Source organism: Sinohyriopsis cumingii, chromosome 16 (assembly GCF_028554795.1).
Source record: "Sinohyriopsis cumingii isolate HCF-2022 chromosome 16, ASM2855479v2, whole genome shotgun sequence".
Lineage (NCBI taxonomy): Eukaryota > Metazoa > Mollusca > Bivalvia > Unionida > Unionidae > Sinohyriopsis > Sinohyriopsis cumingii.
In genome coordinates this window covers 88,239,182-88,252,704 of record NC_142976.1, presented here as the reverse complement: position 1 = coordinate 88,252,704, position 13,523 = coordinate 88,239,182, and the positions used below count along the sequence as shown (strand labels likewise).

General features: G+C 34.4%; 1 long non-coding RNA gene across 1 annotated transcript; it reads right to left on the bottom strand.

The window, feature by feature from the left end:
* Positions 1 to 4,548: 4,548 nt before the first annotated feature.
* LOC149780954 (uncharacterized) lies at positions 4,549 to 10,846 on the bottom strand. Its single transcript, XR_016415186.1, has 2 exons — positions 10,636 to 10,846; positions 4,549 to 6,081 (listed from the first exon to the last, which is right to left on the bottom strand). It is a non-coding gene; the product is annotated as an uncharacterized LOC149780954 (long non-coding RNA).
* Positions 10,847 to 13,523: the final 2,677 nt, after the last annotated feature.

Genomic DNA, 13,523 nt, shown 5'->3' with positions numbered 1-13,523 from the left:
TATAATAAATGGTCAGTCCCTTCACTATGGGATTTTATACTTTACTACAGAAATTTGATGGTATTTCTGTTTCTAATCTTTAAGATGGTTGGATGTAATAGCAGAATGGTGTACCTGGCAGGTATGCTGTGAATAGAATGGTGTGCCTGACAATATTGGACTGTTTTTTGCACCTCCATGTGGGCAAAGTAATGTTGTAATAGCTATATTCTGTATTCATCTCCCATTAAGTAAATAAAGCTATGTACATGACAATGATTGATTTACATCAATAATATCATCTCTCATTTCCGCTTAAGGAATATAAACCCTTCCAAATAAACATAAACATGACTTGTACAAGATAAAATATTATACCCAAAGATGTTAAATAAATTCTGTCAAATTAGGCAAGACAGGAACTCATTTTATACATGACTCCAGACCAGACAGTATCTTCTAATTGATATATGCTGTGATTATCTGCATGAAAGTGGAAAACAAATCCAAACATGAACAACTTCTCTGGTGCTATCACTGATGAAGTCAGATCTGTGTTTTAAAAAATAGTCTTTTAAACTTTTCCAACACATACTGAAGACTTTCCGACACATACTGAAGACTTTCTGATGCATACTGAAGACTTTATGACACATACTGAAGACTTTCTGACACATATGAGGGTAGACTTTCTTCACATTAACTTGTACACAAAAGAAGTAATGCATCAGCATTGTCCTTTTAAAATAAATAGTTATAATCGCAGTACACAATGAAACAATGGGTTCACAGTTTAGTGTCTCAAACACAGTAGAAAATATTCACGAATGTACTGCAAATCACAAAATTTTGTGGAAGATATTTATGTATCAGTAAGTGAGGCTTTGCTGAGCTCCTGCCAACAAATTCTGACTGCATGGGGTTTCTCTATCTATCATTAACAGATATAATTAATTATTTTTGTATATGCTCCTAAAGGTTGATAAAATGCAGCATGCTGTAACTATAAAGGAAATCCTTTGGGTCAAAGGCATGATGATGTCAGTTTCATGTCATCGGGTGCACTCATAAGGGATAGAAGTATCCCACATAGCTTTCCCACATCAACACATTATAATACTGTAAATGACTTTCTCACACAGGCAAATTATACTCACTCATAGTTTTCTCACTAAGGCAAACCAGTTCAAACATACATATCAATAAGAGAAAATTCTCTTACACACATAAACAGGTACAAACAAGTAGTGGCTATAGTCAAGAAAGACCAATAAGTCAATTACAGGCATCTAGCTTACAATTCAACCAACTTAATATGAACTAAACCCCACTTGGTAAACAATTGTTCTGTACCCAATAAAATACTTGTGAAATGAGCTAAACACTGAAATCCATGTTCTGGTCACTAATTAAGTTATAAAAACCCAACAAGGGAAGAGCCAATTTAAATATTGTTAATATTTGTCACAGTAACTGTTCTCCAAATCAGATTTGCTTAATGATAAGAGTGTTTCATCATTCAATAAGTAAAACAAAAGTAATTGTTTTAATACACTAAAGAATATTCTCTTTCCGTCAATAAGTTTTTTATTTGGATGCCAAACAGAATGAGGGAAAGAAATCTTGTAATTTAAGATGCATCATTCCATGCAAAAATGATAAAACAAATAACAATGGATTTCAACCTTTATCGTGGTATATTATCAACAATAATTTTATTTTCTTGACAACTGGCAATAGATTATAGTATGAACTTAAAAGTTTCTTTTAACTGATTGTTTTGTTTTAGCTTGAAAGTTTTTAATTCTACACATTAGAAAGTCTTAAAGTTTTATATAAGTTTTGATTTATATAGTGATTTTGTAAGAGATAAACTCACAGACATTGATTAAAAATCATATTTTTAAAGAAATAACATTCCACTGTATTGCTTTCTAACAGCACTCACACACCAAATTGTGTGTGTGTGTGCGATTTGGATTTCTAACGTAGCTTTAACAAGTTTTCAATCATATTGCTACAATGTCTGAAGTGTAGCAGTTTATAGTGATGTCTAGCACTGAGGCATCATGCCACAGACATGTATCATGATGTCCCACCCAGTCACATTATCCTGACACCAGGCTGACCAGTCCTAACACTAACCACTTAATGCAGAGCGCCTAGCAAGACAGCTGTTAGTACCATTTTTATAAGTCTTTGTTATGATTTGGCCAGGGTTCAAATCCACGACCTCCCGCATTAGAGGCAGATGCTCTAACCACTAAGCCACCAGAGCGGTTCACACCAAATTGAAACTCAAATAATCTTAAAATCGGGCTCATATGAAATAATTGTCCCAGTCCGCTATGTTTTGAATTAATTTTGTTCGACTCCACTTACTCTAGCTACTCGCATTAAACCTTCAACATAATTTATTAATAAGTTATTATTTCCATGGAATAAAATGAATTGTTTCTTTCAGCTGGGTGATGTATATTTCCCAAAATTTCAAACTAACTACATCAGGAGACAGTTTATTATATGACTACCCTCAAATTCAATGTGGATTACCTGTGGAAGGAAATTGGTGAATTAATTAGTGAAAGGAATCTCCAGATACAATCAGTAATTTTAAATATGTGAATAGCTTTAATGCACAAATTAAATGAAATGATTAATAGTGAACAGTTTCAGAAAATACTGAAAGTTATCGGGGTTCAATCTAGACTATATATTGATGGCCCACTTAACTATCAATGACACATCCGCATTGTATAGTATGATAATTATGACACATCCACATTGTATAGTAGATGTATAGTATGATAATTATGACACATCCACATTGTATAGTATGATAATTATGACACATCCACATTGTATAGTATGATAATTATTGGCTCAAATTTCATGTGCTGTGCATTATGCAGCTGAGTGACTGACTGACAGAGACTGACGTTTATACTAGACTGGTTACACTGCTTTATGCCTATGACTTCCTATTTAATGGCATGATCATGACAACCAGTTGCACCACAAAAAATGACTTCACAAGAGGTGATCAGTGAATGTGCTGACAACTTCATTACGGAAAACTGGCCAAAAATAATAAATCAAAGAGATACTAATAAACTGAAAATGTCTTCCTAAGGTTTCCTTTTTTTTCTCTTTTCCGGCAAATGATGGTAAAATAATCTTTGTTAAGAAATCCAGACCTGCCAACATTGAAAAAATCAAAATCAGGAATTTGCCCCTGAATCACCATTAAAAAGCAGGAGGCAAGGTAAAAAGTCAGGAGGTACAGATGTTTACTTTTGTTATTTCAGTCCATTGTATGTTGCAGATTTGCATTTCTTCAAAGTTAATCATTTATTTGTCCTTGGGTGCCAAATTTGCTAAGAATAACTTCCAGGGTTGATACTGACAGGCTGGCCCTTTGGCTGGTTCTGTTTTTTCTTACCACTGAGAATGCTCTCTCAGCATTGCTGTTGCTGTGCAGTATTGAAAGTATTGATAGCATTACTCTCCCAAGGGTTGGAAACAACAGTTGGCTGGATCCATCCTTTTTTTTCTAAAAGCAACCCACTAAAGGATGACTTACTTATTCATGCATGCATTGCAGATATGTCTAAACAATCTGTAGTATCGTTTAAGGACCTGGCCTTTTTCTCCAACTGAATGGAAGGAATCAACACTGATGATCTGCATAGAGAGTTTCAGCTTTACCAAATCTACAATTCTGACACAGAACTGAATGTGGAAAGAGCCAATCATCAGTGGCAAAATGCACGATAAGCCCCGCAAGTTGATGGACAAATGAAAGCAAACTGCTTCTCCCAATCACTCCCATATTTTTTATCCTATTTCTTTTTCTAGGCTGGTGAAAAGTCATCAGTTACTTCCTTTTCTTCTTTTTCGCTTCTTGCTGAGAAACTTATTCATTATTATGCTGAGATTTGCTGATGGGGTCGGATAAAGAGAACCACACTTTGAGACAATCTCTTTGTATTGGCCGATGAAAACTGGAAATCAAGCTGGATATGGTAAAGTACTAAGAAACATACCACACACAGAAAAACCAGAAACAGAAACAGGGAAACAGAAAAGGGTGTTTTTGTATATAAAAAAAATAGTTTTTTTCTCCTTGGGGAGTTGAAAGATCAGAATTTTTCTTAAAAATTGGGGAATTGGGAGATAGGTCCAAAAATCGGGATTCTCCTGATCTTTTCAGTAGGGTAGACAGGTCTGGAAATCAGTAGTGATAGAGTCTCAAGTTGAGACACAATGACTTGTTACACTGTCAATGTCAAAATTTGTCTCAAAATCAACACTGCAATGAAAAAGTGAAATTTCAAAATTATACCACTCTAGGTAGAAAAAATGTGAAGCAACATTCATTTACACGTCATAAGATGTCAGACAAAGTCAGAACAGAACACATCAGCAATATATATATCCGGCCTAACTATATTTCACAGGCAATCCATCATCAACCTGTGGTTTTGATGTAAATTAAACAGTGGATGGTTTCTTTTATTAAATGTGGGAAGAGTGCTGATGATATCACACAAAGTAAACTGATCGAAATGAAGGAAAAAATTAATTTATTTACTTTCAATATCATACATTCCATAGTGTTAAATTATTAAAACATGAAAAACATGCATATGCATATATGGACTGTTCCAGTAACAAATGCCTGAGACCCAGAGAAAGCACTTTTTATGTGTAGGAGTCACTCATAGATAAAATTTAGAATTTTGTATAGTTTTCATACAAACTCTGTACACAGAGTACCCTAGCTTATATTTTTTAAAAAGTGCCATCCCTGAGTACCATCTATGTTTAAACAGAACAGCTCTAATAACAAAAATAAAGCAATGACATGAACTATTTGACCATAATACCCTGACCTGGCCCGTTTCATAAAATAGCAGGAAGCGGCTGATTTTATATTACTGAATCCAAGACTGAATCCTGCACAGCAGTTGTAAATCTCAGAAAGAAATTCCTCATATATTAATAATTCTAATGATCTCAGAGTTCATTAATACTTTATTACATGTAATTGCTTTGAGCTAAAAATAATTTTCGTGCCCTCTTTTCTTTCTCTTTTTCAGTGATTGTTGTTGTTGTTGTTGTGGGGTTTAACGCCATTTTGCAGCACACGATAGGCTATACATGGCGGCCAATATTAATGGTGGAGGAAGAAGCCTGGAAATCCCCAGAAAGAACCACCGACCCTCGAGAAGCTACTGACAAGCTTTCTCACATACCCACATTGGCCGAACTCTTTTTCAGTGAAGAGCTATAAAGAGGCTGAAATCATTAGGTTGAGAGGGAAGTGCCACAAGAGTCCTTACTTTTTGAGAGTTCATCATTAAACATCAAATCCTGTATGGGACGTCTTTGCACACAAAAATGGTCTCTTGAACCATCCAAGAAGTTATTTATATAACAATGAAAATTATGCGAATTACATAGATATTGTGATAAATATAAACCTTGAATTTAAACACCCAATGTAACCTGTCTCCCCCATCAACAGTGTTACCCAATGTAAACTGGTTTTCCCATTAATGGTATTTCTCAATGTAAACTGTCTTCCCCATCAACAGTACTGCCCAATGCAAACTATCTTCCTCATCAACCATATTACCCAATGTAAACTGTCTTCCCCATCAACAGCAATGTCCAATGTAAACTGTCTTCCCCATCAACAGTATTGCCTAATGCAAACTGTCTTCCCCATCAATGCTGTTACCCTCAGATGCATATCCATGAGTTTATAAATGACAACGAAAAATTAAAGTCTTGCAACATCATAAAAAAATTTCCCAAAATATAAATCACCATGTTGTAACTAGTCAAATGTGGCTGGTCTGAAATTACCATAAGAACATCTGCCAGTCATGGTTCTTGAATATGTCTATTTGATATAGTTCCTACATGAACTATGGCTTAATCTGAGAAACATGCAGGTTGATTTTGATGTCAGATATTACAATGTGTCCATGGCAGCATAATTATCATATCGCTAGTCAGCCAGGATGGATCAATATTTGATAAGTTTTCAGTCGCTATCGCTATCAGAAGATTCACTGAGTTCAAGGTCTTTACCTGCAATAAAGAAAATCCCATTTTATCCCCTTTTATTTTCACTACTTATAACAAAAAAAGGAAATAAGACTTATGCATAATGACATCAGTAACATAATCTTAGGAACAGATGACATCAAGTACTGTTCACAACGTTTATTTCCAGTGTTGGACGTACAAGAGAGTTGTATTCAACTACATCCACTCTTGATTACTGTTTCATATACATAACATGTACCTATAAGACCCTAAAAGTATTAAAAATCTTGCTGGAAATAGCCACAACTTCTTTTCACATCTAACAGACCTGACATCACTCACCTGGTTCACATAACTTGACAGCTTATCATTTCACTATGCAGACTTATGTACTATTGAAAGAACACATTCTATGAAAACTATTACCAAACATTATGCTGATTTTACCTATATTACTATATCCTGATACAAATATGTTTTAATGATAAACTTAAAATTCAATATGTCTTGTCTCTTGGTCATACTCAGTCATCCAATATCTGGATGATGTAAAGCCTTTATAAAGTTTTATTGAAACTGGATGAGAAATATAGTGTCTAGATCCAATGTTGTAACAGACTCAGCCAATCAAATGCATTGTATCAATAATATGCACAATGATTATATATGATTATTTACCAGCATAAAGCAAATCCAACTAAAATTTGGTTTCTATAGTAACAAGCTTAACCAATCTGATACAAGTTTATCTCATTAATATGTACAGACCTTGTTCATACTGACATTCAACCAACATCCTGATAATATAAGACTATTTAAGAAATATAATCAAAATTAGATCACAAGTTTAGCCTCCTGTGTAGTATTAAGTGTGTGCATGTGATTTGGATTTTTAATGAAGCTGTAACAATTTTTAGTCGTATCGCTAAGATATCTGCAGTGTGGCAGTTTATAGTGATGCCTAGAACTGGGGCATCACGCCACAGATATGTAGCATCATTTCCTACCCAGTCACATTATCCTGACACCAGGATGACCAGTCCTAACAGTGACCTATTAATGCTGAACACAAAGTGAGTCAGCTGTTGGTACCATTTGTAAGGCTTTGGTATTACTCAGCTGGGTTCAAACCTGCGACATCACGCATCCTAGGTGGATGCTTTAACCACAGGCCACTGGAGTGGTTTTACAAGTAATAAGGTTAGACAATCAGATGTGAGAGTAACTCATTAATATTCATCTATTTTACTCATTATCAAACCTATCTAAGGTCTTCATAATAAAAGCTTATGTTTCAAATGTGATAAAAAATGGATCATAAATATGGCTTCATTCTCAGCCAATTAAGTGCAAGATTACTTCATATATATGCAAGTTTACTTCATAAATATGCAAGATTACTTCATATATATGCAAGATTACTTCATATATATGCATAGATCTCAGGTTATTGAGCTCATCCAAGATCTTGATGATATATGCACGTATTCCGAGGTTATAAACATTGAATCAGAAATGTGGGTGGAAATGAGATCAGTCAATCAAATGCAAAAAGTTATTCGTCCATAACACCAGAAAGAAACTACTTCTTGTTGTTACATCATAGGAGGAGTAGCAATAACAAACTTGCTAATGGATGGACTGACAATGGACAGATGACATACAACATGCTAATGGATTGACCGACAATGGACAGATGACATGCAACATGCTAATGGATTGACCGACAATGGACAGATGACATACAACATGCTAATGGATTGACCGACAATGGACAGATGACATTCAACATGCTAATGGATTGACCAACAATGGATAGATGACAAACAACATGCTAATGGATTGACTGACAATGGATAGATGACATACAACATGCTAATGGTTTGACCAACAATGGATAGATGACATACAACATGCTAATGGATGGACCGACAATGGACAGATGACATACAACATGCTGATGGATGGACTGACAATGGACAGATGACATACAACATGCTAATGGATTGACCGACAATGGACAGATGAGATACAATATGCTAATGGACTGACTGACAATGGAAAGATGAGATACAATATGCTAATGGATTGACTGACAATGGATAGATGACATACAGCATGCTAATGGATGGACCGACAATGGACAGATGACATACAACATGCTAATGGATTGACCGACAATGGACAGATGCATAAGTTTTTCTAACCAATAAAGATAAAACATGATGATGCAGCTACTTATCAATGATGTCATTTCTATTATTTACAACTTTCAATCAAGGCCTGAAACAGCAAGTACAAACAGGCCAAATACTGTTAATTCAGTATTTTTCACTGGGTACCAGTTGTCATTGATTTCATGTACACCACTCCCTCGATAATTTGCGCCCGGATAACTCGCGATCCCACTTAAAACGTGGTGTCCATCTTGGCTCCTGATTTTTTCCAGAGAAAATGTATCTAAAATATCTTTAAAATATGCTGAACATGAAAAAATTACGATAAGAATTGATAAATTAAACCTTGATACATTGCTCGTTTTATCATCGAAAATGGTGATTAATGCCCGTAAAAATATAATCCATATTTTGAAATTTGCAAGTTCTAAATAAGAATTAATTTCAGAGATCTTGAAAACACCTAATTACGTGTATTTGGACGCCAATTTTTGATCTGGGACGCAGAAAATCACTGAGGTCGGAGTCCTCCGTACACATGTAATAGGTGCGCGGGAAAATTCAAAGATTTGCCGGTCCTGTTTCAGCCACCTGCTTTGTGGGAAAATGTGTTGATCAGTTAACTGTGCTGATATTTACAAATACAGAACTCAGTGACTGAAAAACTCTTTGATGTACATACATGTTGCCATTTTATAAGAGTACATAAAAATAAAAAAAAACATGATGCAATAGCTAGGCGGCTAGTTCAAAGGCTTTGACTGGTGGCCGGGTGAGAAAATGTACTGATATTTAGTGATTGAATTCAGAGGCAGAAAGACCCAGTTTTAAAATCCTAGCGAGACCTCTGTTTAAAGATATCATATATTATGTAAGTTTTTATTATAAATAGTTGTCAGTATACTGTAAATAAACAGTCTGGTGAAATAGCGATCAATGAAAACTTCTGGTAAATGCTAACAGGTGGCAACAGAGAATGAAATAAACACCAGTTAAACGTCGTCCTGTGTGAAAGTCACATTATAATCCTTTAATTCTGTTTCAGTGTAAACATTATAATCACAACATATTCTGTTCATTGAAAACATGAAAAGAGTCAGTTGACCGTCACATCGAAACCTGTGAATACTTCTGTGAGAACCTAATTACATGCTGGCTTTGTTTTGATCAACAACTTGGGGAAGTTTGTTTTTTTTTGCATTAAAAAATCGATTACAAGAGACCTGGGGTGCTGGATTAAGGGTCTTGGAGCTGCCTTTGACGTAAAGCAAAACAGTAACAGAGACAGCAACGATGATAGTGACTTCAAAGGTTTCAGTGAAATTGATGTCATTAATGCCGAGGCTGTTTGGGAGAAATTCGTACAGACTCATTGTCCTGAGATGGGCATTTCTCTTGATGATATGGAGGAGTGGATTTGTGCTGACAATGATTGCCCCACAGCCGAATACATGTCAGATGAAACAATAATTAATTCTATAACGAACAAATTTTCAGCAAGAGACGATTCTAACTGGAGTACCACAAGTGTTAAAAGTGATGCAGACGGAGATGTTGCACCACCTCCCCCCTCTGCACAGGAAGCAATCAAATATTTTGATATTGCCATAAGGTGGCTGGAGACCCAAAATGTTGACTACGTAAAGCTCATGCAGTTGAGAAATCTGAGGGATTTTGCTCGGCGGGAGAGAAACCAAGGAGTAACACAAAAAAAAAATTAACTGATTTTTTCAAAAAGTGAATTGATATTTGTCAAGCGTGGCACAAACGGCAAGTATTAACTTGTTCTAATTTATGTTGTTTTAAATTTGTAGACCAATTAAATATGTTAGTACTGATTAACCCTTGTGTTTTTGTTTTCCATTTTACTTCTATTGCATTCAAATCTTTCTATCGTTTGATCGACACTGTTTCTCGAAAAGAGTCGATCTTTTGTATATAAAAACGTCTAATTTGGATCAAACAATAAAACTAGAATGTATCCAATTCAACATAAAAATTAGTGACGTAGTACACAATGTGTGAAGTGGTACACATGTTAAGCAAACGGAAACCACGTGGAATAATGTTTTTGATGATTGCCTCAATATACTGTAATTTATCCTGAAATTAATGTTGCCCTAAGAGGAAATAATAAATAAAGTACACCATTATGAAGAGATATTTATTCACAGTTAATCTCAGCACGATTATAAAGTGAGTATTCAATACTATAATCTGCCTACCCCCCACCCCTTATTTTTCCTTTATGTCGTCGATCACTTTATTGGTTTTGGGCTTATTTTATAGGTCCCTCGATAACTCGTGCCTCACTTATAGTGCGGTCGATGTTTCTGGACCCCGATGTGCACAAGTTATCGATGGAGTGGTGATCTTGATCTAAATTTGTTAACACAACACATATGTAAAATCAACTTACTTAGTGAAAATATTCTTGGTTGACTTGAAACAGCAGAAGTAGCAGCAGTACTTGATATTGCATTGACTGCTTTCACTGAAAATAAATTTCATCAACACTAGAATGATTATCATAAATACAATGAAAATTCACCTTAATTTTCAACAACCATCAAAAAAGCCTTCACAAAATGAAATTTATTATATGAAATTTTGAGGTTTATAAATGTGAAATTTTCAGTTGCACAATATAAAAATATTCCATTTTCACACTTAAAAATAGTATCTGCATGAACTGTATGTGTGTTATAATGTATCTGTCCTACAGTGGGAATTTTATAATAAATGTACATGTCCTACAGTCTGAGTTTTATTAATAAATGTATCTGTCCTACAGTGTGAGTGTTATAACAAAGATGAAATCAAGGCCACTTAGTAAAAAAATAACACAGAAATACTACTAAGTTTTACATCAAAGGAATTTTTTTATTTTTGATTATGGCAGAAAATGAAATTAAATTCTACATTTGTAAAAAGAAGATATAATATTCTGCATATGCTATATTTTCAGCCAGATAAGTGCTTGAAGACAATTATGTGTATAAAGTTTTACTTGCATTGGAGATTCATTATTTAAATTAATAATCAAGTTAATAACATATATAAAATATGTGTTCAGTAACAAACAAGGCTTTTCTTGCTTCTTGACATAATCATAATCCATGGCATTGTGATTAATGGAATAGTGTTTACAACAAATAAAATGAAATAATATTTTTAATCTTTTGCTGAAAAAACAGGGTGTGTGTGTGAGTGTGTGATTTGGATTTATAATGTAGCTGAAACAATTTTTGAGTCATATCATTACGATGTCTGCAGTGTGGCAGTTTATAGTGATGTCTAGCACTGGGACATCATGCTGCAGACTTGTAGCATCATGTCCCAGCCAGTCACATTATCCTGACACCAGGCCGAACAGTCATAACACTAATCTCTTAATGCTGAGCACCTAGCGAGGCAGCTGTTAGTACCATTTTTATAAGGCTTTGGTATGACATGGCTGGGGTTTGAACCTGCAACCTCCTGCATTCGAAAAACAGGGTAAACAATTTTGTATAGCATTTTAATGTAAACCAAATTCATAATTTATCACAATTAGGTGATAAAAATAGTTCATATTTAAGTATAGTCAATGCATTAATCCTGTTTTTAATTAAATTATTTAAAATTAACAAATCTCTGGGATCAGGGTACCAACGGTTTCTTACAAGCAGACTCAATTATAGACTGTACACCTTTTCAACTTAACTGCTAACATGCCACAAACATGGGCCCCATGTCTTGCATGCAAATGACATTCCGATGACATAGATGCTGACATTGAAACTCCTGGTATTTTAGTGTAAAATCTTTATACATGCAGAAATATTATTCCAAAGTTTGTTGCATAAAACAAATGATGTTGAAAAGATATGACTTTCAAAAGCCACAACACCAACCCCTAAAACAACTGATAAGGATGCCAGCAGCTTTCTGCTAACTAAAGGCAAGGAAGAAAGTATGTAGTAGCATTTCATGGCACTTCAGCACAATAGTTGCTATAAGGTGAAAAACTAAATATAAAAATAAACGGCAGCACAAAAGTTTAGCATGATAAACCATTCCAAACAAAACAAAATGTACAAGAAGAGCAAATATAAAATATAAAGATCTTAAAATTCTGTAAAATGTATATAACACCAAAAATAATGGAAAGAGAGACTGAGATGGTTCACCTGGTTGATTCAACCTAAAAGTCAAATGCTAGGACAGTTGGCCAGAGAGTTCCTGGTTAGCATGATATTTTAAGAGTTTTGTATTTGAAGAAGAACAAACTATACTTGACAATAGATTGGCAATATCTGCATAAACCTGAAAGGTCTTCATGCCAGAATGATTTCAATCAAATTTGGTCAAATTCCAGTCAGCAGTTATTTTTTCAGAAGTTGGTACAAAGTTTGATTATTTGTTTTAATGGCAGTTATATCTGATGATGGGTTGACATTATTGGTATTAATTAGTAAGTCCAAATGCCAGAATGTTTTCTTTCAAAACTGGGTCAAATTTTGTTCATCTGTATTTAAAAAGACGTTGTTTGAAGGCTTCCTATTTTTAATAACAGAGGCTGTATTTTATGGTGAACTTGCATTATTTGCAAGTAAATCTTCAAAGACCTTTATACACAAATGTTCTCTTTCCAATTTTGGTCAAATTCTGTCATTCATAATTTCAGTAATGGTGGCCATATCTGTAGGCCAAACAAGTATAGACTTTTATGTCAGGATCCTTTCTGTAAAAATTAATCAAATTCTGTTCACTTGTTTTTGAGAAAGAGTTTCTTGAAGGTTTTTCTTCATTTAGTAACAGCTGCCATATTTAATGGCAGAATGGCGCTATTTCATGCTCTCTGCTAACTTCAGTTGAAACTGGTAAAATGGTCTTTGAGAAGTAGCTAAAAATAACAACTGTTGACAGATGACACATGGCAGATACAAGGTCATACCATAAGCTCAGATAGTAAAACATGAACAAAATTTATAAAAAAAACTATTAAACTTTAAAGTTAGTGACCAAAAATATTACATCCAAAAACAAAATAATACAGAAAATATCTACCTCTGTTAAATGCAACTGTAAAATAAACAAATCAGTTAACAACATCCCATCGAACAGTCAAGTTATGTTATCGTGGCTTTGAAAATAGCATGTTGCTTTGACAAGAAAATTGTATTGCTACAAAAATAAGGTTGAAGCAATTTGCAAAAATATGTACTGTATATAATTGCATATAATTGCATATAAGCCAATTTGCGTACAATCTGACCCCCAAACTGAACAGGTAGAAACACTAAAAAGTGCATGACCCATGTA